The sequence below is a fragment of the Elephas maximus genome, chromosome 14 (genome assembly GCF_024166365.1).
Source record: "Elephas maximus indicus isolate mEleMax1 chromosome 14, mEleMax1 primary haplotype, whole genome shotgun sequence".
In the NCBI taxonomy this organism is placed as follows: domain Eukaryota; kingdom Metazoa; phylum Chordata; class Mammalia; order Proboscidea; family Elephantidae; genus Elephas; species Elephas maximus.
In genome coordinates, this window is record NC_064832.1 from 9618283 (window position 1) to 9646045 (window position 27763).

Consider the following 27763-nt stretch of genomic DNA (forward strand, 5'->3'; position numbering starts at 1 on the left):
GCTTCCCCCAAACTGTAATCTTGACAACTCCATACTTCCAATTATTTAGTCCAAGTCTTAGCCCAATTCTGAAGCGTTTCTTATTCCAATGTGTCCACAAAACTCAAATATCTGCTTTCTCCCAGTCTCCTGAATCTGGCCAGCTTTTGCTCCTCCACTAATATCACTTCAATCCAAGGCCATATTTTGTCACAACTGGGCTACTGCAGTGGCCTCCTTGTGTTCACATCAATTCTATACTCACAACTCAGCAATGGTTGCCCAGCATTTTGGGTTAAAATCCAGAATCCTCATACTGATCTAATTTATACTACATGTTCTGGCCCCATTAAATCTACCTATTGCCTAAGTCTCACCAATTTACTCCTTGATCTTTTGTGACTATGAAGGACATGTTCCCATCACAGGAAGTTCTCACTTGCTCTTTGCTCTTCCCAGAACACTCTTCCTCAAATGTCCACTTGATTCTCTTCCTTAACTCCTTTTAGTCTGATCAATTGTCACATTCTTGTTTCTCCCTTCTCTATTTTACTTATAATTGCAAACATCTTTTAGTTTCCCTATTCCAATTTTCCATCTAGTTTTTCTTCATGGCAATTAATACTTTTTGATATACTGTACAATTTATGCATTAATTTTATATATTGTCTTTCTCCTCACAATGAAATGTGAACTTTAAGAGAGCAGACATTTATGTCAGTTTTATACTGCTCAATCCCATATCACCAGTGCCTATAATTGCATCACATACAAAGTTAAAGCATTAAAACTTTTGTTCAATGAATGAAAGAATGAGTGGATATATGAAATCTGCTCTATACTACAGTTTGGTCATCATATATATTATCTAGATATTATGCATTTTGAAATAAATTATATTTTCTATGCATTTTATTTCAGCAAATTAAAGAAGAAAAAATATTTGCTGTGACATAGGAGTATTGTGTTTATGGGTCCTAAATCTACTGCTTTAGAAGATAAACGACATAGATAATGGCAACCATTCTCTTGCTTATACATTGTAAATCAATCCAGTTCCAATAGTAATGATTTAGTTATTTCTGAAAAGAGGAAAAATGAAGACATTTGTCTAATTATTTATTTTGTAAACATTTCTTTGAGCTTACATCTCTCTAGACAGTAGGCTAATCAAATCATGTTTTTCAGTCTCAAACTATAAAGGGTTCCTAAAGTCATATTTTCTGTACAAATATCTATTTTCCCAAAAGTCCTTTCCTAGCCCCCATGACCTCCTTATTCCTCAGACTGTAGATAAATGGGTTCAGAAGAGGTGTAATGATACTGTAAAATACTGCCACCACTTTATCTTCCTCAGGGTAATGCAAGGTGTGTGGTCTTGTATAGGTGGAGAGAGTAGCCCCATAGAATAGGCTTGCCACAATCAGATGAGAGGAACACGTGGAGATGGCTTTTGTCTGCCCTTTACCTGAGCTCATCTGGTACACCACAATAAGCACTCAGGCATAGGAAGCCAGAATGGCCATGAATGGTAGTAGCAGAATGATAAGGCCACTAAAGAGGACAGTATACTCATACTGGGAGGTCTCCTGACACACCAAAGGCATTAGAGATGGAACTTCACAGAAAAAGTGGTTAATGATCCGAGATGTACAGAATGGAAGTTGAAATACATGCAATGTATGTATTAAAGCATTGATAGAACTACTGGCCCATGCACATGTGACCATGGACAAACAGATCATCTTGCTCATGAGCACAGGATAATGTAAAGGGTGACAGATCGCTACATATCTATCATAAGACATGAAACCAAGACGAAGAGCTTCAGTTCCACCAAGGGTCAAAACCACAAAGGTTTGAATCTTACAGTCTAAAGAAGTAACAGTCTTATCATTTGACAGGAAGTTTGCTGCCATCTTGGGTATCGTGGTGGAGATGTACATCATGTCAATGAAGGAGAGCTGACTGAGGAGGAAGTACATGGGAGTGTGGAGCGGAGTGTCCAGTCGGATGAGGTGGATCAGTATGATATTCCCCATCAAAGTCACTGAGAAGAGGCCCGCAATGGTAACGAAGAGGACGGTGTTCATTTGGCCATATTGGAAAGTATAAATTCTGCTCCAAAAGTTTGATTTTCTGTCTTCATAGATAAAAATAAAGCAGACAATATCTGAAAATTCAATGTAAACAACATTGAATGTCCTTCAGAAGAAAACAAAATGATTATTAAATGCAGTAGAATTTCCTTGAATCACTTTAGGTGACTATTTCTCCCCCTGTCTCTATACACTGAATCTGTGTCTGTTGAGCAATGGCCAATTTGAAAAAAAAAAAAAAAATGATAATTTTTTTTTTTTTTTACTTCTTACAGAATAAAAATATTATCTGGAAATAAACATTTAGATGATTTGCCAACATGAGTTTTTTCTCCCCTTTTAAATACCTTCAAGATGAGAGATTGGAGATGTGCTTACTTGGTATGAGAAAAAAAAAAATCTTTCACTCCATTCATTTAAATAATTAAACAGGACAGTGATGTTCAAATATGATATAATATTCTTACAAAAAGCATTTTTCTCCATTTCTCAATTTTGAAATTATATTGGCTATAGGTTGTAATAAATGTTATGTTACCATTTGTATGTCAGGAATACTACAACTCTTACAAATGAATTGGTGGTTATTTCTATAATGTCTGTAATTGTATGTGGAAATTTGTTGCCCAGGCAAAAAACAAATATGCAAGACCTTTAAGAAGGGCTGGAGAAAGAAACATTAAAATGTTATATTAGCAATTATTAATCTAAGTTTAACTCAAGGAACATGTCAAGAATGGCATTTTGAATTTGACTTGGTCCTTTTATATTAATAGGGGAAATTTACATTTAAACTGCACTTGGACGAAATGTCAGTTAGTAAAATGTTATTACTTGCTCCTCAGTTGAGATATGGAGTCAAAAGGTATTGATGCCCCATTAAAATTTGAAAGTTTTAGATAATTGTTATTACAAATATTGCTCAACAAAGTTGAGAAATTAAAATTATTTTCAGTAAAAACTAGTCAGCTTTAATACAAAGTGTGACAAATAAGAAAATTGACAATACCAACTGTTGATTACACATACCTGCAAATATAAATACAATTCTAGCATATAGAATTCAATGATCTATCATAAAGTTTTATTTATTGTTGACGTGACTATACTTGGTTCAAGGTGCAGTCACTTAGGCTAAGCCCCACATCAGCAAACCAAACCTAAGTCTAGTTTCTGCAAATGCCTGACTTCCCAGAAGCCAAAATGTGAGTTAACCAATTAAAACTTGCCTGCTGAGTTTAACCTTGTTCAAAACGTTCCATTAATCCCATCCCCATCACCAGAACTGTTAAAAACAAAATTTTTACAAAATTAAATTTGTATAAGAACTCATAACCTGTAGTTGCTATTCATGAATTAGAAAGCTCTTGTCTGAAACTTCCCATTCATAAATTGCAATTTAAACTTATGGGTTCATATACAAATCTAATCTTGTAGAAATTTTGTTTTTAACGTTATCTATAATCAGCCAAGTTGGTATAAACTGAGGCACATTTGACTATAAATAATCATATCACTAAGTTATATAGGAAATATACTACACACATTTCCTATATTCTAAAAAGCTTTGATCCTATTGAACCGTCATTCTTCATCATAGGCCTTTCTCAAAGAACAGTGCTTTTCTCTAAAACAGCAAACACAGTGATATAAAATAATGATGGATGTTTGTATAATTCAGAAAAAAACAAAGACTTATTCTAACAACATTATGATTTTTTTGAATGTTCTAACCCATGAAATAGAATATGACAAATAAAAATAACAACCCAAAAAAGAAAAATTTTTTTTCTATTTAAAAGCTTTACTGTTTTTGAAAACCTAATAAATGAAAAACACTTAACTTGCTAAAAGTGTTCGATAAATTGTATAAATTATAATTTACAGTTAGCAATATTCTAATACATTATATTTTTAATATTCTTAAAATTTTTCACCTTAGTAATAACAATACTCAATGACAATAAAATATTATTTAAATATGGTTATCGAAAAAACGGTTTATGTTTTAAAAATACCAAATGCAAACACACATAACTGAAAGGACAAAATAAATGTCATTGCAAGCTAGTTCACTGTAAACCAATTGATGTAAATACAATCTAGATTTCAAGATAGGTTATATATTTCAGACCATGAAGCAATTTTTTAATAAAAATCTGAAAGAAAATGATCAAGTTAAAAATAAAAATAAAAAAAAATGTCGATAAGAGAATGAAGAGGAGGAAATACAACATGTAAAATTTTATGGATATAAACGTGATAAAATAGCATGATAATTGGGCGTGATAGAAAAACAGGAAAGTAAGAATACAATAGCTGTAGAAGTTATCAGGAGTCTTGATTCTGGTGTAGTGATTATAGCACTGAGCTGGTAACTGAAAGGCAGGTGGTAGTTGGAACCCACCAGCTGCTGAACAGGAGGAGAAAGATGTGGCAGTCTGCTCCTGTAAAGATTTACAGCCTTGAAAACCCTGTGGGGCAGTTCTACTCTGTTCTATAAGGTCACTATGAGTTGCAATTGACTCCCTGGCAGTGGGTTTATAGAAGTTATGTAATTATTATATGACTATATATCATCAATAAATTATATACTCTGCCCATTGCCTTGGAGTCAATTCCAATTCATAGTGACCCCCGGGCAGAACAGAGCTGCACCATAGGATTTCTAAAGCTACAATCAGTACAGAAGGAGCCCTGTTTGTGCTGTGGTTATGTGTTTGGTTGATAACAGAAGAGTTGGTGGTGTGATCCTACTAGGTGCTTTGAGGGAGAAAGATGTGGCAGTCTGCTCCTGTAAAGATTTACTGCCTTTGAAACCTACTTTGTCCTATAGGGTCACTATGAGTTGGAATCTACTGGATGGCAGTGGGTTAATCTTTATGGAAACAGACTGCCACATCTTTCTTCCTTGAAGTTCCTGGTAGGTAGGTTCCAACCCCTGACCTTTGGGTTAAAACCCAGTGCTTAACCACTGCACAGCCAGGGCTCCTTCAATAAAATATGTAGGGAAGTCTGTTCTTTTTGTGAATTTGATCGTCTGTTCTTCATTTTCTCCCACTCTGTCCAGGATTTTCTGTTGTAATCCCAGTCAGAGCAGAGAACCCTGGAGACTATGGCCCCTGGAGATCCTTCTAACTCAGAACTGAAGCCACCCCTGAAGTTTACCTTTCAGCCAAAGTAAGACAGGCCTATAAAACGAACAGTATATGACATCAAATGGGCTACACCTGCCAAAAAACAGAGAAGAGAAGGCAGGAAGGGACAGGAAAACTGGACAAATGGAATGTGGGAATGTGGGGTGGAAAGGGGGAGAGTGCTGACACAATAGGGATTGCAGCCAATGCCATGAAAAAAATTGTGTATAAATTTTTGAATGACAAAGTAATATAAACATATATATGGAAGGAAAAATTTATTTAAAAAAAAAGAAAATGGGAACACTGGCAACAATTTCCAATCTATTGCAATGCTCATTTCACCAGGTGGGGGTCATTATTTTGATTTTGTAGTTTTTACCCCCAAAAATTTCATGTAAAGTATTATAAATCTAAACAAGAACCCAAATTGAATTCTTAGAACAAATAAAAAATTTTAATATCACAAATAAAATCCAATTTACCAAAAATTAATAATAAAAATGAAAAGAGCCGACTAAGCAGAAAAAAATATACAAATAAGTGATACATCGAAAATGAAATAGAAGGCTTAAAATAAAGAAATAATCCAAAAATATTAAAACCTAGTTAAACAAAACAACTTTATTAAATTATTAGGCCAAAAATGTTGTGAGCAACGTTATCAGATATGCAGTAGCATAGTTTTGGTAAAACACAGTAGATCTTTTCAAAACTTGCTAATCATTTCTCACGACCTTTGATCATTTTCATACCTGTCGCAGTCGTTGAGTTAGGGCTGCTTACCAAAAGGTTTGCAGCTCGATTCCACCAGCGGCTCCTTGGAAGCCATACTGGGCAGTTCTGCTCTGTCCTACAGGGTGGCTTTGAGTCAGAATAGACTTGATGGAAACCGCTTTTTTTTTTTAACTAACAGATTCATATTAGGAATTTTTCTTGTGTAATTTATAGAAATACACTAAACATACAGGAGAAATTTGAAATGAAGGGCACATGATGAAAATGGAGAAAGGAACTAAAAACATCAACTTGTTGAGATAATGTACATGTATTCAAAATTGATTATGAAAACTAGACAGTTACACATTATATACACACATATATACATATGCATATAAGCATATATATTTCACTAAAAATAAAACAATTTACAAAATATTTTAATACCACTGCATAAGTTTCTCAACAGGTGTTTGTATTGCTTGAAATACTTTACATAGTTTACAACCTTTCACGTTTCTAATAATATTCCTGAACATGACTATGTCCTAAGCATAATGTAAAGTGGTAAGGCAAAAATAAGAAAGAAATGTTTTTACTACCCCAATCAAGACTATGAGTGATAGCTGCAGGGCCTTGCTGCCCAGTAGGGGTTGCATTGGACCTTCAAACCCTAACCCTTATCTCACCTTCCCAAGAAATGTCTCTCACCTTGCTCCTCTGTGATTGCCGCCCCAAGAAAATTTCAATTCAATGTATGGTCAAATCAATCTCACATAACTTACCTTGATACTCATTTTTGCAGAAATCGTTCAAATGTAATCTGAATAATTTGGGCAGCCCAGATATCAAGCAAATCAAGGAAATGAATGTGCAAAAAAAAAAAATACAATCCACTCTGCATAATTTATCAAATAAAACACATTCCTTTAAATAGTGTCCCTGAGATTAGTTGTATATTGATCTTTTTGATATGAATTGTAGTAAAGTCTCCAAGGTATTGTAATATTTTAGGTTAAATTCAGAGTAATTAGTGGCCTAAAACAGCTATTTGAGATTTGAATGGTTGTTGTTATGAAGGAGACTGCTCACATCCAGCGGGTCATGTTTTTAAAACTGAAGAACAAGCTACTGCATTGAAAAGCACATTCTTCTTCATTAGATGTGTAGACATCCACATTCTTTTCCAGATATAAAGTGATTAATTTTAAAACTTATTTCAGTTGAGATATATAGTGTCTCATATAGAGATATGTTTCATTTTCCCAGGAAATTTTATTTGAAATAAAACATTAGGTAAGAAGCTGGGGAAGGGGTCTGCAAAATTAAATAGATTTCCCTGTCACCCCACTTGGGGATAGTGTTACATACTCACAGCAAGTCCGTCTTTCACAAAGTTTTAAGTTAAATTATATTGTTTGTTGGTTATATATATCAAAGAGTCACAGAGACAAACTGCATATATTATGAATAATTAAGCTACTTTATTTGGCACCTCTACGGGGTGGCAGAGAAATAGATTTGAAAAGGAATCCAAAACTGTAGAAACCTCTAATCTGAAACACATTTCAGGAACTGTTACCACACTACGAGTATGCAAGATTGCCTTTGTTTTTATTTTTTTTTTGCTTCAGACAATAAGCCTTCAATCATTTACCATGAAAAATTTTGATAAAAAAAGAAATGTTCAAACTCATTTTCTCATCCTTATATGAGGCTTTCAACCTCTTGATAGAAATGGGCTGACTGCCTAATCATGGTGGAATTCATATTTTGTTTCTCAGAGGCCTTCTGGGGGAACTAGGTCTCTAGCCCACAATTAAGCACATTGTAGAAATTGTAGGTGATATTTTATGAGGCCTGGTGTCTACACTCCTGGGAGAAAAAAAAAAAGAACAAAGGGTCAAGGCTCAAAATATATTTGTTCAAGTGAAAAACAAATCAAATAACTGATCTTAACTGAATGTTAAAAAAAGAAAAACCAGTTAACTCTATTTTACCTTAAAAATATGCGTGTAGATTTAGACTCCACGTAATTAGTAACGAACTAATATTTAATTTGATTTTTTTCTGTACAAAATATGCATGCAATACTGAGAATTATATAATGTAGGAGATATTATGTTAAATACTGAAATAATTTTATTCTCAAAATAAACAAGTTGGCTTGACCATAGAAGTAAGAGACTCAGCTTTCTGGAAGTCCACAGATCCAATATAAATGTTTCAGCCCCTAAGGTTTAAATGTCTCCAAGTTCATAGACAGGAATTTAGATTTTGGCATGATGCCCACTTAAATTTGTTCTATTTGAATGAGATACATTTAATCTGGAAAAATTAAAGCGAAGTGGGATTTTAACCAGCCAATTCTCTTACCTAATTCCATGGGATGACATAAGACAGCTGCTGTGCTCAAGTAGGAAAAAGAAAAGTGCAATAACTTAAGAAGAAAGGTGATGTAGGTCAGAGTTTAGAGAGAAAATACATAGGTTAACTCTATCACACACAGAGATGGAAGTCACATCAGTAAGCTCTAATCTTCATTTTTCCTCAATTATGTTATTTTATAATTTATAAATTATAATTTATAATAATTATAACATAATTATTCCTTAATTTGAAATATTTTATCTTATTCTCTAAAACACCTTACAAAGAAACTCCAGTCGTCAAACAACCATTGAGTCAGTCATAGGATAAAACATAAGCATTCTGGAAACCAATCTCAGAGTTTAACTGAAGAATTGAGTCCTAGGAATGGTCAACACTTGCCTCACTTTTGTTCACTGCTGGAAATATACCTACAATATCAAGGTGACATTTATAAATTTTGAATAATGTAAAACTTGTACAGTTTTTGGCACTTGATTTTAGAACCAGAAAACAGAAATGAAAATATAAAATCAATATGATCTTGGAAGGGTCCTGGACAGGTAAGAAGGTATTTGCTCTCTTGATTCAGATATTAATTATTAACTTTCAAGTGTTACTGGTAATAGCATCTACCACTAATATTGTTTATTAAAAAGTAAATTAGTTAACACATGCAAACAACTTACAACATTGTCCAGCATGCTGCAAACACTCAACAGCTTTAATGATGATTATTATTGATGCTGCTGTTTTTACTGCTTTTTTGATTATTATTTCACATAAACTAAGATTCAGGGATGGAAGCATTGCCTGCACTGCTTTTCTCAAACACAGACACAAATCCTTTTAGCAGCTTTCTACACCCCTGTGTTACATGGTTCTACTAAAAACTCAACAAACAAAAATAGAACAAACTCTCTGCACTGAGAATTGCTTAAATAAACTCTATAAATATAGTTGCTCTCTCTGCTCAGGTTCAAAGACTCTCTCAATGACATGATCACTGTTGAGGGTTGACCTCCTTCCAGCCAGGGGCAACCTTCCTACCTAATAGCCAACACAGGGCAAATGAATGTTTTTGCCACCACCTGAGAAGCACTGAGTCTATACACATGGGTGCTTGGGCCCAAATAGTGAACCAAGAGAGAATCATTAAGTCTCTTTTCCTCCAAATTTAAGCTCTTTAAACTCATGCAAATAAGGAAAAAAAAAAAATCATCCAATTTTTTTGGATCAAGCTTAATGAGAAGTAATTTAAAGTAGATTTAAAGCAAACGTGTCACGAAGAAAACCAATCAAGTGAATCAATTTTTCCCATAGGCATAATTAAGAAGTCATTGACATCTTTTTTCCCTTAAAATCCAGGTCAATTTGAAGTTTGGTGTTGAAGAAATGTGAAGCTCAAAAGCGTAATAAGTAAACAAATAGAGAGGGATAAATAAATGAATGAACACATGCATGGATGGATGGATGGATGGATGGATGGATGGATGGATGGATGGATGGATGGATGGATGGATGGATGGATGGATGGATGGATGGATGGATGGATGGATGGATGGATGGATGGATGGATGGATGGATGGATGGATGGATGGATGGATGGATGGATGGATGGATGGATGGATGGATGGATGGATGGATGGATGGATGGATGGCTGGATGGATGGCTGGATGGATGGCTGGATGGATGGCTGGATGGATGGCTGGATGGATGGCTGGATGGATGGATGGATGGATGGATGGATGGATGGATGGATGGATGGATGGATGGATGGATGGATGGATGGATGGATGGATGGATGGATGGATGGATGGATGGATGGATGGACAGGCATATAGAAAGACAGACATATGAATGAATGGATGAATAAGTAGATAAAGAGATAGCTATATCAACAAATCAATAAATAGATGGATAAATAGATAAATAAACAGATAAATAATAACAAGTTTGGCTTTCCAGAACTGTATTTTTGTGTGTTGATCTGATATCCTGCCATTCTGTTGAATTTGTATATTAAATCTAATAGTTTCTTTTTGTTTTTTATTTGTATTGTATATTTGTGGGTGTGTGTATGTGAGGGAGAGAGAGAGAGAAAGAGAGAGAATTCCTTAGGATATTCTATGTATAAGATCTTGTCATCTTGAATAGGAAAAATTTTACTTCTTTCCAAATTCAAATGCCTTTAAAAAAAATTTTAGCCTAACTTTTCTGTCTAGTATTTCCAGGAAAATGTAGAAGAAGAGTTATGAAATCAGGCATCCTTGTCTTGTTCCTGATGTTAGGGGAAAACTTGTAGTCTTTCACCAATGCGTGCGATGTTAGCTGTGGGTGTTTCATAAGTGTCCTTAATCAGATACATGTAGTTTCCTTACATTTCTAGTTTGTTGAGTGATTTTATTATGAAAGGGTCTTGGATTTTGTCAAATGAAGTTTCTGCATTCATTAATCAAGTCATTTTTCCTTCATTTTATTAATTAATTGATATTTATGCTTAACAACTCTTGCATTTGTGGGATAAGTTCCACTGGGATGTGGTTTATAGTCTTTTCAATATGCTGCTGTTTGGTTTGCTAGTATTTTGCTGCTGGATTTGGTTTGTTAGTACTCTGTTGGAGATTTGCATTCATATTCACAAGGGATATCGTGGGTTTTTTTGGCTTTGGTATCAGGGTGATTATGTCATTGTAGAATCAGTTACAAAGTGTTCCCTACTATTTTCTTTTGCAAGAGTTTGAGAAAGATTAATGTTAATTTGTATTCGGTACTTTGTTATAATTTCTATCTCCTTATTGTTATTGTTGTTGTTGTTTTTCTAGGTGCGCTCGAGTCATTTCCGACTCATAGCCACCCTATGCACAACAAAAGGAAACACTGCCCGATCCTGTGCCATCCTCACGATCATTGCTATACGTGAGCCCGTTGTTGCAGCCACCATGTCAGTCCATCTTGTTGAGGGCCTTCCTCTTTTTCACTGACCCTATTCTTTCCCAAGGATGATGTCCTTCTCCAGAGACTGATCCTTCCTGACAACATGCCCAAAGTATACGAGATGAAGTCTCACCATTCTTGCTTCTAAGGAGCATTCTGGCTGTACTTCTTCCAAGGCAGATCTGTTCCTTATTTTGGCACATCATGATATATTCAATATTCTTCACCAACAGATGCCAATTTTTCTTCAGTCTTCCTTACTCATCATCCAGCTTTCATTGCTTGGGTCAGGGGCACCTTAGTCTTCAAGGTGACGTCCTTGCTTTTTAACACTTTAAGGAGGTCTTTTGTAGCAGATTTGCCCGCTGCTGCTTCCATGGATGCTGATTGCTGAAACAAGTAAAATGAAATCCTTATTGTTTTAGGTTTTACATTTAGGTCCTTGATCCATTTTGAGTTAGTTTTTGTTTATGATGTGAAGTATGGGTCCTGATTCATTTTTTCTACAGACGGACATTCAGTTTTGCCAGTGCCATTTGTTAGAGACTGTCTTTTCCCAATTTAACAAAATTTGGCCCTTCGTCAAAAATCAGCGGCCCATAGCTGGATGGATTTACATCTGTGTTCTAAATTCTGTTCCATCGGTCTATGTGTTTGTCATTGTACAAATACCAGTCTGTGTTGATTGCCATGCCTGTATAGTAGGTTCTGAGATTCAGTAGTGCGAGGCCTTCTTTCTACCTTGTTCTTCTTTAGTAGCACTTAACTTATCCAAGGCCTCTTTCCTTTTCACATTGGATTGGTGATTAGTGTTTCCATCTCATTAAAGAATGCTGTTGCAATTTGGATCGGTCTTGCATTATATTTGTAGATCACTTCAGGTAGTATTGACATTTTCATGATGTTGAGTCTTCCTATCCATGAGCATTTTTTTTTTCTTCCAATTATATAGGTCTCTTGGTTTCTTGCAGTAGCATTTTGTAGTTTTCTTTGTATAGGTCTTTTATATCCCTGGTTAGATTTATTCCCAAGTATTTTATCATTTGGGGGGCTATTATAAATGGCATTCTTTTTGTGATTTACTTTTTGAAGTTCTCTTTGTTGATGTAGAGGAATCCAACTAATATGATATTGTACCCTGCTACTTTGCTGACTCCTTCTATTAGTTCCAGTAGTTTTTTTGTGGAATTCTTGGAGTTTTCTATGTATAGGTTCATTTCATCTGTGTATAGGGAAAATTTTGCTTCTTCTTTCCACTTTGGATGTCCTTTCTTTCTCTTACTAGATTTCTTTAGTTAAGACTTTCAGTGCAATGACATTTTGGTTAGCAGCCGAGCACTTAACCAATGCACCACCAGGCCTCCTCTATGTCGTTACCTTGAAATTTACCATTATCTTCCTAAGTTTAAAACAGTCTTTTATTTATTGATATCGCTTTGGCTTCCTCTCCATATGAAAGTTCTATAACTACACCATTCATTCCCTCTGTTTTGTTTTGATGTCATCGTTTACATATTGATGTCTTTGGTTCCCTGTTTTTAGCCTTTTAGCTTTGTTTTATTTTTAAAATTCTTTATTTGGGTTGGTATCTGGGTGGTCTGTCCTGCGTCCAAATATCAGATTATTGTTTAATGTTTTTGGTTCTCTATTCGAAGGACTCTCTTTAATATTTCTTGTAAGTTTGGTCTGGTTTTTACAAATTCCCTTAATTTCTGCTTATCTGGAAATATTCTAATGTTGCCACTGTATATGAGAGACAGTTTTACTGAATATAGAATTGCTGACTGGGTTTTTTTTGTTTTTTTTTGCTTTCGACCTTTTATATAGGTCTTCCCACTGTCTTCTTGCCTACGTAGTTTTAGCTACATAGTTGGAGATTAGTTTTATTGGTTCCCCTTTTTAGATAGGTGACTTTATTTTTCCTTAGCTGATCTCAGGATTCTTTGTTTGTCTTTGGTCCTTTTTTTTTTTGCAAGTTTGTTTATAAGTCTTGGTGACTTTCTTTGGGCTCTATCCTGTATGGGGTTCATTGCGCTTCTTGGATGAGTATCTTCTTGTCTTTCATGATGATAGATAGCGAAGTTTTCTGCCAGGATTACTTTGACAATTGTCTCTGTGTTTTGCATTGCACCCCCACCCCCCGCCCATTGGATCTCTTATCATATGCAAGTTTTTCCTCTTGATAGTGTCCCACATAATTATTAGGATTTCTTCATTCTTTTTTCTGATTTTTCCTCAAACAAATTGGTATCAAGGGATTTTTCTTTAATTTCACCAGTCTGTCTTCCATTGCTTCAATTCTGGTCCTATATCCTTCTTTTGAGTTGTCTGTTTCTGAAATTTTATTCTTAATCTTTTGGCTTTCTAGTTGATGTTTTTGTATGGTTTCTAGTTGTTTCGTTTTTATATTGTTTTCCTGAATTCCTTATTGCTTTTATGAGTTGTAAACAACTTGACAACAATGGGTTTTTTGTTTGTTTGTTGCTTTCTTTCATTTTGTCAGTGCCTTCCTCGATTTTGTCTATATTTTTCTTGGTTTTGCCTGTGTTTTCACAGGCTGTTTCTTACCCCCGGCAGTTTTTTTGTTCTTTATTTCAGTCACTTGCTGACTCCATCCTATCCTGCTTCTTTTTGTGATTTGATATTGTCTGTTGTTTCCGAAGCATCAAGAAATTATTATATCTATTTATTTACTGTGTGTTTGTTGAACCCTGAAATTTTGTTTTGTTTTGATATATCCAAGTAGGCTGGCCCTGTGTTTTGCTCTGGTCTCTAATTTTGCCATTTTGATGCTCTCACTACCTTTCTCAGGGTTGGTGGAGGAATGACTGCATGTGAGTGTGGGTCTCTTGTGGGGCTGTTGAGGATATAGGTGGTGTTTCTGTTGAGGTGGTGTGTTTGTCTGTCCAGCTGGACCCTGGCTGTGGGTGCAGTGGGTGATCTTCCTAGTTTTGGGGTTGGGTGCTGTCTGTGTGCTCTGCTGATTGCAGGGTGGTTGGGTTTGGGGTATCTGGGTTGTTGGTCCCCAGATGAGTTGTCTGGAAACTCTCATCAATGGTTCCAGGTGAGCAGGGTTATGTGGGGATGTTTAGAATTAGAATATAGAATACAGAAGAATATACAATATACATTATAGAAGAATATACACAGTAGACTATACAATACAGAATATAGATTATACAAGAGCATATAGTACAGAATTTAGAATATAGAAAGTAGAATGTAGAATACACAATATAAAATGTAGAATAAAGACTATAGAATACAGATTATAAAATACAGAAAATTATGGAATGTGGAATGTAAAATATAGAAGAATACACTATATTCTATTTTCAAAGTTCTTTTACATTCTGTATTCTATCTTCAGTGTTCTATGTTCCATATTCTATATTTCAAATTCTCTATTTTCTATAATCTATGTTCTTCTATATTCTATATTTTTGTATATTCTATATTCCATACTCTGCATTCTATATTCGATGTTCTATATTCTATATTTTTCTACATACAATATTCTTCTATATTCTGTATTTCATATTCCATATTCTACATTGTATATTTTAAATTCTTCCATATTCTATGCTCTATATTCTGTATTCTACATTCTAAATTCTGTATTCTATGTTCTTCCATATTCTTCTATATTCTACATACTATATTTTTCTGTATTCTATATTCCATAGTCTACATTCTTCCTTCTATATTCTACATTCTTCTATATTCTGTATTCTATATTCTTCTATAGTGTATATTCTGTTTTACATTCTATGTTCTTCTTCCATTATCTTCTATATTCTATAATCTATATTCTTCTATATTCTGTGTTCTTTATGCTTTATTTATATTCTATATTTTGTATTCTACATTCTATATTCTTCTATATTATATATTCCATCCTGTGTTCTGTATTCAATGTTCTTTTTCTATATTCTATAATTTTCTGTATTCTATATTCTGTATTCTATATTCTTCTATAGTCTGTATCATATATTGTTCTATATTGTATATTCTGTATTTTGCATTCTACATTCTATATTCCATAATCTTCTATACTGTATAATGTATATTCTCTATATTATGTATTTTTATTGTATATTTTATATTCTGTATTCTACATTCTATTTTCTAAATTCTATATTTTCTATATTCCATTGATTGTATTCTATATTCATTTTTTCTATAGTCTATATTTTTTAATAATTTTCTGTATTCTATATTCCATATTGCATATTCTGTATACTCTAGTCTACATTCTATATTCTTATATCCTATCTTCTATATTTAATTCTACATTCTATATTCCAGAATCTTCAATATTCTATAATCTATATTCTTCTATATTCTATGTTCTTTATTCTATATTTTGTATTCTACTTTGTACATACGATCTCTATTTTATATTTTTCTATATTCTCTATTCCATACCCTGTATTCTATATCACATATTCTATATTCTGTGTTCTATATTCTATGTTCTATAAAAAAATATATAGTCAATATTTTTTATATACTATATTCTTCTGTATTCTATATTATATATTCCATATTCTACATTCTGCATTCTATATTCTATAGTCTATGTTCTGTATTCTATACTCTTCTACATTCTTATTCTACATTCTATATTCTTCTCTTATAATCTATATTCTTCTATCTGCTATATTCTGTATTGTACATTCTGAATTGTATATTAAATATTCTACAGTCTACATTCTATATTCTAAATTTTGTAATATTCTTTTTCTTCTCTATACTCTATTCCACATTCTATATTCTCTATTCTACATTCTATATTTCATTTTCTTCTATATTCTACATTTTCTAAATTTTTCTGAATTCTATATTCTTCTATATTCTATATTTTTTAGTGTTTATTCTACCTTCTAATCTCTATATTCTATATTCTTCTGTAATCTAACATTCTCTTGTATTCTCTATTCCATATTCTCTATTCTACATTCTATATTCTATGTTCTTCTATAGTCTGTAATCTATATTCTTCTACTTTCTTTATTCTATATTGTTCAATAGTATATATCCGATACCTTATATTCCATTTCTCCGTATTCTATTTTCTTCTACGTTCTATCTTCTATTTTCTGTAGTCTGTCATCTATATTCTGTATTCTTCTATATTCTGCATTCTGTATCCTATATCTTCTATATTCTAAATTTTTGCTCTATATTTTCCTATATTCTGTATTCTGTTTGTCAGTTTTCTATATTCTTCTGTAATTATACTCTACATTCTCCTATTGTCCATATTCCATATTCTTCTATACTCTATATTCTTTTTTCTTTTATATTCTGCATTGTATTTTCTATGTCCTATGTTCTTTTATATACTATATTCCTCTATATTCTATGTTCTACTTTCTAAATTCTTCTATATTCTATATTCTGTACTTTATATTCTACATTCTAAATTCTATATTCTCCTATGTTCTATATTCTTTTATATTCTCTTTCTATATTTTCACATATTCTAGGTTCTATATTCCATACTCTGTATTCTATATTGTATATTCAAAGTTCTATGTTCTATATTCTTTATTTTTATATATACTGTATTTTTCTGTGTGGTATATTCTATGTTCCATATTCTATAGACTACATTCTGTATTCTTTTAAATTCTGTATTCTTTTATATTTTACATTCTACATTCCATAATTCTTTGTATTCTACAATCTGTATTCTATAGTCTTTATTCTATATTTTATATTCTGTAGTCTACATTCTATATTCTAAATTCTGTATTCTATGTTCTTCAGTAATCTATATTCTTTCTTGTATAGTTTTCTACTGTGTACATTCTTCTATAATGTATATTCTGTATTCTTCTGTATTCTATATCCTAATTCTTCTATATTCTCTATTCCATATTCTGTATTCTTCAATATTCTGTATTCTACATTCTACTATATTTTTTCTTGTATTTTCCATACCCTTGTATATTCTATATTCTTCTATATTCCGTATTCTATGTTCTCCTATATTCTATATTTTACATTGTACATTCTATATTCCATTATTTTCTATATTGTATGATTTATAATCTTCTATATTCTATACTTTCCTGTATTCTTCACTGTATACTTTGCATTGTGTAATCTGTATTCTACATTGTACATTTTATATTCTTCTGCATTCTATATTCTAAATTTATATTCTGTTTTCTTCTATATCCTGTATTCTTTATGCTATATTCTTCTTTATTCCAAATCCTCTATACACTATATCGTTCTGTTTACAAAGTTCTTTTATATTCTGTATTCTATCTTCCGTGTTCTATGTTCCATATTCTATATTTTAAATTCTATTTTTTTTATATTCTATAATCTATGTTCTTCTATATTCTATATTTTTGTATATTCTATATTCCATACTCTGTATTCTATGTTTGATGTTCTATATTCTACGTTTTTCCACATACACTATTCTTCTATATTTCATATTCCATATTCTACATTCTGCATTGTATATCTTAAATTCTTCCATATTCTATGCTCTGTATTCTATATTCCACTTTCTTAATTCTATATTCTTCCATATACTTCTAGTCTATATTTTTCTATATACTATATTTTTCTGTATTCTCTCTTCCATATTCTTCCTTCTATATTCTATATTCTACTATATTCTGTATTCTATATTCTTCTATATTGTAGTCTGTATTTTAAATTCTATATTCTATATTCCATTATCTTCTATAGTCTATAATCTATATTCTGTGTTCTTTACCTTTTATTTTATATTCTATATTTTGTATTCTACATTCTATATTTTCTATATTACATATTCCATACTGTGTTCTGTATTCAATGTTCTTTTTCTATATTCTGTATTTTTCTATACAATTTTCTGTATTCTATATTTTTCAGTCTTTATATTTTTCATTCTTTACTCTATATTTTTCTATAGTCTGTATCATATATTTTTCTATATTGTAAATTGTGTATTTTACATTCTACATTCTATATTCCATAATCTTCTATATTGTATAATGTATATTCTCTATATTATGTATTTTTGTTCTGTATTTTATATTCTACATTCTGTATTCTAAATTCTTTTTCTATATTCCATTGTCTGTATTCTATATTCAATGTTGTTTTCTATATTCTATATTTTTTATAATTTTCTGTACTCTATATTCCATATTGCATATTCTGTATATTCTACATTCTATATTTTCTTATATTCCATCTTCTATATTCTATATTTAATTCTATATTCTATAATCTATATCCTTCTGTATTGTTCTTTATTCTACTTTGTACATACTCTATTCTACATTCTTTAAGTCTATTCTATATTTTTCTATATTCTCTATTCCATACTCTGTATTCTATGTTCCATATTCGATGTTCTATATTTTTTATATCCTATATTCTTCTGTATTCTACATTCTATATTCCATACGCTATATTCTACATCCTGCATTTTATATTCTTCTATGTTCTGTATTCTATACTCTTCTACATTCTTATTCTACATTCTATATTCTTCTGTTGTAATCTATATTCTTCTACCTGCTATATTCCATATTGTACATTCTAAATTCTATATTCAATATTCTAGTCTACATTCTATATTCTAAATTTTTCAATATGCTTTATTCTTCTCTATTCCCTATTCCATATTCTATGTTCTCCATTCTCCATTCCATTTTCTTCTATATTCTATATTCTGCATTTTATATTCTAAATTTTTTCTGAATTCTATATTCTATATTTTTATGTATATTCTACCTTCTAATCTCTATATTCTATATTCCTCTGTAATCTATTCTCTTATATTCTCTATTCTTCTATATTTTGTCATCTGTATTTTTCTACTTTATTCTCTATTCTTCAATATTGTATATCTTATACCCTATATTCCGTTTGTCAATATTCTATTTTCTTCTACATTCTATCTTCTATATTTTGTAGTCTGTCATCTATATTCTTTATTCTTCTATATTCTGCATTCTATATCCTATATCTTCTAAATTTATGCTCTATGTTTTCCTATATTCTGTATTCTATATTTTTCAATATTCTACATTCTTCTATAATTATATTCTACATTCTCCTATTTTCCATATTCCTTATTCTTCTATACTCTATATTTTTCTGTATTCTTTTTTCTTTTATATTCTGTATTGTATCTTCTGTGTTCTTCTATATACTATATTCCTCTAAATTCTATAGTCCATATTCTATATTCTACGTTCTAAATTCTTCTATATTCTATATTTTATATTCTATACTCTACATTCTAAATTCTATATTCTTTTATATTCTATTTCTATATTCTTACATAATCTAGGTTCTATATTCCATTCTCTGTATTTTATATTGTATATTTAAAGTTCTATGTTCAATATTCTTTATCTTTCTATATACTGTTTTTCTGTATGGTATATCCTATGTTCCATATTCTATATTCTGTGTTCTTCTATAGTATGCATTCTATATTCTTCTGTATTTTACATTCTACATTTCATAATTTTCTATATTCTATTTTTTTATAATCCATAATCAATACTCTTCATTTTATATTTTATATTCTACATTCTTTTCTTTTATTCTACATTCTATTTTCTATATTCCAAATTCTGTATTCTATGTTCTTCTATAATTTATATCCTGTATCGTATTTTTTATAGTCCTATAGGGTAGCCCGCACGCACGAGCAGGCCCGAATAGCGGAGCCCCGCAGGTGAGGAGAAGCCCGAAAGGAGAGTCCCGCAGGCCCCAACGGAGAGTCCCGCAGACAAGAATAGTCTCGAAAGGAGAGCCCCGCAGGCATGAATAGGCCGGAACAGAGAGTCCCACAGGGAAGAACAGGCCCGAACGGAGAGTTCTGCAAGCAAGTATAGGCCCGAATGGAGAGTCCGGCAGGCAAGAATAGGCCCAAACTGAGAGTCCCGCAGGCAAGAATATCCCCTAATAGAGGAGCCCCACAGGCAAGAACAGGCCCAAATAGCGGAACCCCGCACGCAGGAAAAGGCCTCAATAATGGAGCTCCACAGGCACAAAGAGGCCGGAATAGAGGAGCCCCGCAGACAAGAGGAAGCCTGAAAGGAGAGTCTCGCAGGCAAGAATAGTCCCGAACTGGGAATCAGGCAGGCAAGAAAAGGCCCTTACACAGTCCCGCGGGCAAGACTAGGCCTGAATAGTGGAGCCCCGCAGGCAAGAACAGGCCCGAACAGAGTCCCGCAGGCAAGAATAGGCCCTAACGGAGAGGCCTGCAGGTGAGAACAGGCCTGAAGGGAGATTCCCGTAGCCAAGAATAGGCCCGAACAGAGTCTGGAAGGCAAGAATAGACCCGAATAGAAGAGCCCCGCAGGCAAGAACATGACCGAATAGCAGAGCCCCGCACGTACGAACACGGGGAATAGGGGAACCTGCCATGCACGAATACCGGAGCTCCGCAGGCACGAGCAGGCCCGAAGAGCGGAGCCCCGCACGCACGGACACGCCAAATAGCGGAGCCCCGCACGCACGGACACGCCAAATAGCGGAGCCCCGCACGCACGTACAGGCCTGAATAACGGAGCCCCGCAGGCTCAAACAGGCCTGAATAACGGAGCTCCGTAGGCACGAGCAGGCCCAAATAGAAGAACAACCGCAGGCAAGAGGAGGAACGAAGAGATGCTCCTGTAGGCAAGATTAGGCCCGAAGAGAGACTTTGGCAGGTAAGAATAGTCCGGAACGGAAAGTCCCGCAGGCAAGAATAGGCCCTAAAGGAGAGTCCTGGAGGCAAGAATAGGCCCGAATGAATGATCCCACAGGCAAGAATAGGACCGAACAGAGTGTCCCACAGACATGAATGGGCCGGAACGGAAGGTCCTGCAGGCGAGAATAGGCCCGAACGGAGAGTCCCGCAGGCCAGGATAGGCCCGAACGGAGATTCCCGAATGCAAGAATAGGCCCAAATAGAGGAGCCCTGCAAGCAAGAATAGGCCCAAACAGAGTCCCGCAGGCAAGAATAGGCCCGGATAGAGGAGCCCCGCAGGCGAGAATAGGCCCGAACGGAGAGTCCCGCAGGCCAGGATAGGCCTGAACAGAGTCCCGCAGGCAAGAATAGGCCCACCTGGAGAGTCTCCCAGGCCAGAATAGGCCCGAACGGAGATTCCCGCAAGAATAGGGCTGAATAGAGGAGCCCCGCAGGCAACAATAGGCCCTAATGGAGAGGCCTGCAGGCGAGAACAGGCCCGAACAGAGAGTCCCGCAGGCAAGAATATAGAATGTTGAATACAGTATAAAGAATATGGAATATAGAATACACAAAAATATAGTATATTAAATATATAGAAAATAGAAGATTGAATATAGAAAAATATAGAATATAGAAAAATTGCAAATGTTTAATATAGAATGTAGAATATAGAAGATTTTAAAATGTAGTCTATACAATATGGAATATAGAATACAGAAGAATATAGCATAGAGAAAAATATAGAATATAGAACATAGAACATCGAATATAGAATAGAGACTATGGTTTATAGGATATAGGAAAATATAGAATATAGAACATAGAATTTAGAATGTGGAATATAGAATATAGAAGAATTTAGAATATAGAATATGGAATATAGAAGGAAATAGTACATAGAAGAAAACTGAACATAGAACACAGAACACAGAAGATAGAATACAGAATGTAAAGGAATATAGAAAATAGTAGAATATAGAATATACAAGAATATGGAATACAGAAGAATATAAACAAGAATATGGATTATAGAATATACATTACAGAAGAATATAGAATACAGAATATAGAAGAATATTGAATATAAATTTAGAATATAGAAGAATATAGAGAAGGCTATAGAAAATACAAGAAAAAGAATATAGTAGAATGTAGAATACACAATATGTAAGAATAGAAGAATTAGAATATAGAATACAGAAGAATATAGAATATACATTATAGAAGAATATACACAGTAGAAGACTAAACAATACAGAATATAGATTATACAAGAACATGTAATACAGAATTTAGAATATAGAAAGTAGAATGTAGAATACAGAAATAGAATATAAAATATAGAATAAAGACTGTAAAATACAGATTATAGAATATAGAAAATTATGGAATGTAGAATGTAAAATATAGAATACACTATATTCTTCTATTTTCAAAGTTCTTTTGTATTCTGTATTCTATCTTCAGAGTTCTGTGTTCCATATTCTATATTTTAAATTCTCTATATTCTATAATCTATGTTCTTCTATATTCTATATTTTTGTATATCCTATATCCCATACTCTGTATTCTATATTCTATATTTTTCTACATACAGTATTCTTCTATATTCCATATTCTATATTCTACATTGTATATTTTAAATTCTTCCATATTCTATGTTCTGTATTCTACATTCTAAATTCTTTATTCTATGTTCTTCCATATTCTGTATTTTTCTATATACTATAATTTTCTGTATTCTACATTCCATATTCTACATTCTTCCTTCTATATTTTATATTATTCTATATTCTGAATTCTATATTCTTCTATGTTGTAGATTCTGTATTTTACATTCTATATTCCATTATTTCTATATTCTATAATCTATATTCTATATTCTGTGTTCTTTATGCTTTATTTCATATTCTATATTTTGTATTCTCCATTGTATGTTCTTCTATATTCTATTTTTTCTATATTCTATACTCTGTGTTCTATATTCAATGTTCTTTTTCTATATTCTATATTTTTCTGTATAATTTTCTGTATTCTATATTCTACATTCTATACTCTATTCTTCTATAGTCTGTACCATATATTGTTCTATATTGTATATTCTGTATTTTACATTGTACATTCTATATTCCATAATCTTCTATATTCTATAATGTATATTCTCTATGTGTTTTTTATTCTATATTTTATATTCTGTATTCTACATTCTATATTCTACATTCTATATTTTTCTATATTCCACTGTCTGTATTCTATATTCAATGTTTTTTCCTATAGTCTATATTTTTTATAATTTCAGTATTCTATATTCCATATTGCATATTCTATAAACTATATATTCTACATTCTATATTCTCTTATATTCCATCTTCTATATTCTATATTCCAGAATCTTCTATATTCTGTGTTCTTTATTCTATATTTTATACTCTATATTCTGTATTGTACTTTGTACATACTCTATTCTATATTCTATATTTATCTCTATTCTATACTTTTCTATATTCTCTATTAATACCCTGTATTGTATACTATATTCCAAATTCCTCTGTATTCTATATTCCACATTCTAAATTCTATGTTCTTCTATATTCTATATTTTCCTTTTTTTATATTCCATACTCTCCATTCTATATTTGATGTTCTATGTTGTATATTCTATATTTTTCTCTATACTATATTCTTCTGTATTCTATATTCCATAAAGTATATTCTACATTCTATATTCTAAAATCTTATATATTCTACATTCTGTATTCTATATTCTTCTGTATGCTATGTTCTATATTCAATCTTCCATTTTCTATATTTTTACATATACTATATTTTTGTGTATTCTATATTCCATATTCTTGATACTATATTCAACATTCTATGTTCTTCTATATTCCGTATTCCATATTCTCCTACATTCTGTATTTTACATTCTACATTCTATATTCCATAATCTTCTGTATTGTATAATTTATAATATTCTATAATCTATATTCTCCTATATTCTTCATTTTATATTTTGCATTCTGTAATCTGTATTTCACATTGTACATTTTATATTCTTCTGTATTCTATATTCTAAACATATATTCTATGTTCTTCTATATTCTGTTATCTATGCTATATTCTTCTATAATGTATATTCTATATCCTTATTTATTCCAAATCCTCTATACACTATATTCTTCTATTTTCAAAGTCTTTTATATTCTGTATTCTATCTTCAGTGTTCTATGTTCCATATTCTATATTTGAAATTCTTTACATTCTATAATCGATGTTCCTCTGTATTCTATATTTTTGTATGTTCTATATTCCATACTCTAGTCTATATTCGATGTTCTATATTCTATATTTTTCTACATACAATATTCCTCTATATTCTATATTGCACATTTCATATTCTACTTTCTGCATTGTATATTTTAAATTCTTCCATATTCTATGTTCTGTATTCTTTTTTCTTCCATATTCTTCTATATTTTTCTACATACTATATTTTTCTGTATTCTATATTCCATATTCTTCATTCTTCCTTCTATATTCTATATTCGTCTATATTCTGTATTCTTCTATATTGTATATTCTGCATTTTATATTCTATATTCCATTATCTTCTATATTCTTTAATCTATATTGTTCTATATTCTGTGTTCTTTATGCTTTATTTCATATTCTATATTTTGTATTCTACATTCTATATTCTATGTTCTTCTATATTCTATATTCCATACTCTGTGTTGCATATTCAGTGTTCTTTTTCTATATTATATACTTTTCTATATAATTTTCTGTATTCTGTATTCTACATTCTATACTCTATATTCTTCCATAGTCTGTATCGTATATTCTTCTATATTGTATATTCTGTATTTTACATTCTACATTTTCTGTATTTTTCTATGTTCCATTGTCTGTATTCTATATTCAATTTTTTTCTATAGTGTATATATTTTATAATTTTCCGTATTCTATATTCCATATTGCATATTCTGTATACTATATTCTGCATTCTATATTCTCTTATATTCCATCTCCTATATTCTGTATTTAATTCTACATTCTATATTCCAGAATCTTCTATATTCTATAATCTCTATTCCTCTGTATTCTATGTTCTATATTCTAAATTCTACTTTGTACATATTCTATTCTATAGTCTATATTTATCTCTATTCTATATTTTTTCTATATTCTCTATTTCATACTCTGTATTCTATATTCCATAGTCAATGTTCTATATTCTATATTTTTATATACTATATTCTTCTGTATTCTACATTCTATATTCCTTATTCTGTATTCTACATTCTGCATTCTGTATTCTTCTATGTTCTGCATTCTATACTCTTCTACATTCTTATTCTATATTCTTCACTTATAATCTATATTCTTCTATCTGCTGTATTCTATATTGTACATTCTAAATTCTATATTCAATATTCTGCAGTCTACATTCTATATTTTAGATTTTTCAATATTCTTTATTCTTCTCTATACCCTATTCCATATTCCATGTTCTCCATTCTACATTTTATATTCTATTTTTTCTATATTCTACATTTTATGTTCTAAATTTTTCTGAATTCTGTATTCTTCTATATTTTTATTGTATATTCTGCCTTCTAATCTCTATATTCTTCTGTAATCTAATATTCTTTTTTATAGTCTATTCCGTATTCTCTATTCTACATTCTTCTATAGTTTGTAATCTATATTCTTCTACTTTCTGTATTCTGTATTCTTCAGTAGTGTATATCCTATACCCTATATTTGTCAATATTCTGTTTTCTTCTGCGTTCTATCTTCTATAGTCTGTAGTCTGTCATCTATATTCTTTATTCTTCTATATTCTGCATTCATACATCTGTATCTTCTATATTCTAAATTTATGCTCTATGTTTTCCTATATTCTGTATTCTATATTTTTCAACATTCTATATTCTTCTATAATTATATTCTACATTCTCATATTTTCCATATTCTATATTCTTCTATAATGTATATTCTTTTTTCTTTTATATTCTGTATTGTATCTTCTATGTTCTATATTCTATATACTATATTCGTCTGTATTCTATAGTCCATATTCTATATTCTATGTTCTAAATTCTTCTATACTCTATATTTTATATTCTATATTCTTCTATGTTCTATATTCTTTTATATTCTATTTCTATGGTTTTCCATAGTCTGGGTTGTATATTCCATATTCTGTATTCTATACTGTATATTCTACGTTCTATATTCTGAACTCTTCTATATTCTACATTCTGTATTCTAAATTCTACAGTCTATATTCTTCTAGATTCTATATTCTAGATTTTTCTGTATTCTGTTCTATATTCAATCTTCTTTTTTCTATATTTTACATATACTATATTTTTGTGTATTTTATATTCCATATTCTTGACACTATATTCAACATTCCATATTCTTGTATATTCTGTATTCCATTTTCTCCTATATTCTACATTTTACATTCTACATTGTATTTTCCATAATCATGTATATTGTATAATTTATTATCTTCTGTATTCTGTAATTTATATTCTCCTATATTCTTCATTCTATAGTTTGCATTCTATAATCGCTATTCTACATTGTACATATTATATTCTTCTGTATTCTATATTCTGAATTTATATTCTATTTTCTTCTATATTCTGTATTCTTTATGCTGTGTTCTTCTATAACATATATTCTATACTCTTCTTTATTCCAAATCTTCTATACACTATATTCTTCTATTTTCAAAGTTCGTTTATATTCTGTATTGTATCTTCAGTGTTCTCTGTATCATATTCTATATTTTAAAGTCTCTATATTCTGTGATCTGTGTTCTTCGATGTTTTTCTACATTCTCTATTTTTGTATATTCTCTATTCCATACTCTGTATTCTATATTCGATGTTCTATATTCCATATTTGTCTTCATACAATATTCTTTCATATTCTATATTGCATATTTTATATTCCATATTCTACATTCTATATTTTAAATTCCTCTATATTCTGTATTCTATAGTCTATGTTCTTCCATATTCTATCTTTTTACATACTATATTTTTCTATATTCTATACTCCATATTCTCCATTTGTCCTATATTCTTCTATATTGTGTATTCTCTATTTTACACTCTATATTCTATTTTCTTCTATATTCTATAATATATATTCTATGTTCTGTATAATTTATACTTTATTTCATAATGTGTGTTTTGTATTCTACATTCTATATTCTATGTTCAATATTCTATATTCTTCTATATTCTATATTTTCTATATTCTCTATTCCATACTCTATGTTCTATACTGAATGTTGATTTTCTAAATGCGGCAAATGGGTCATCCATGTCCCCACATCCATAAGCCACTGGAATGCTGGGGCCCAGGCTGCCAGGATTTAGCCCTTGCCTTCGGAGCCCGGCCACATACGAAGCCTTCCACCAGAGGCAGGGACATAGAGACAGCAAAAATTTGGAAAATGGCAGTGTCTCCTCGATTTCCCTGGCATCGCCCTTTCTGAGAGACATGCTTTTTTTCCTAGTAGGATAATGCACTGACAGAGAAAGGCAGGCTTATGTATGGAGGAAAGGTGTGTGCTTAGAGGGTGACGACGCTGAGACCAGGTTGGGATCTTTAGTCCCAGGAGAGGCCACTGGAAGCTGTGGGTCAATGTTCTCTGCCCATCCCAGTTTGCGGGGGGAGGTTTTCACCACACAAAGCAGCAGCAGAATTCTTTGTCGCTGGAGAGGTTGCATCTGCCCACAAGTTCCACCTGGCCAGTGTCCACCCCCACTGTATTGCCCAT

The 27763-nt window shown here is 31.8% G+C and overlaps 1 pseudogene; it reads right to left on the bottom strand.

Annotated features, from left to right (window-relative positions):
- Positions 1-1214: 1214 nt before the first annotated feature.
- LOC126058422 (olfactory receptor 2AK2-like) lies at positions 1215-27763 on the bottom strand (annotated as a pseudogene).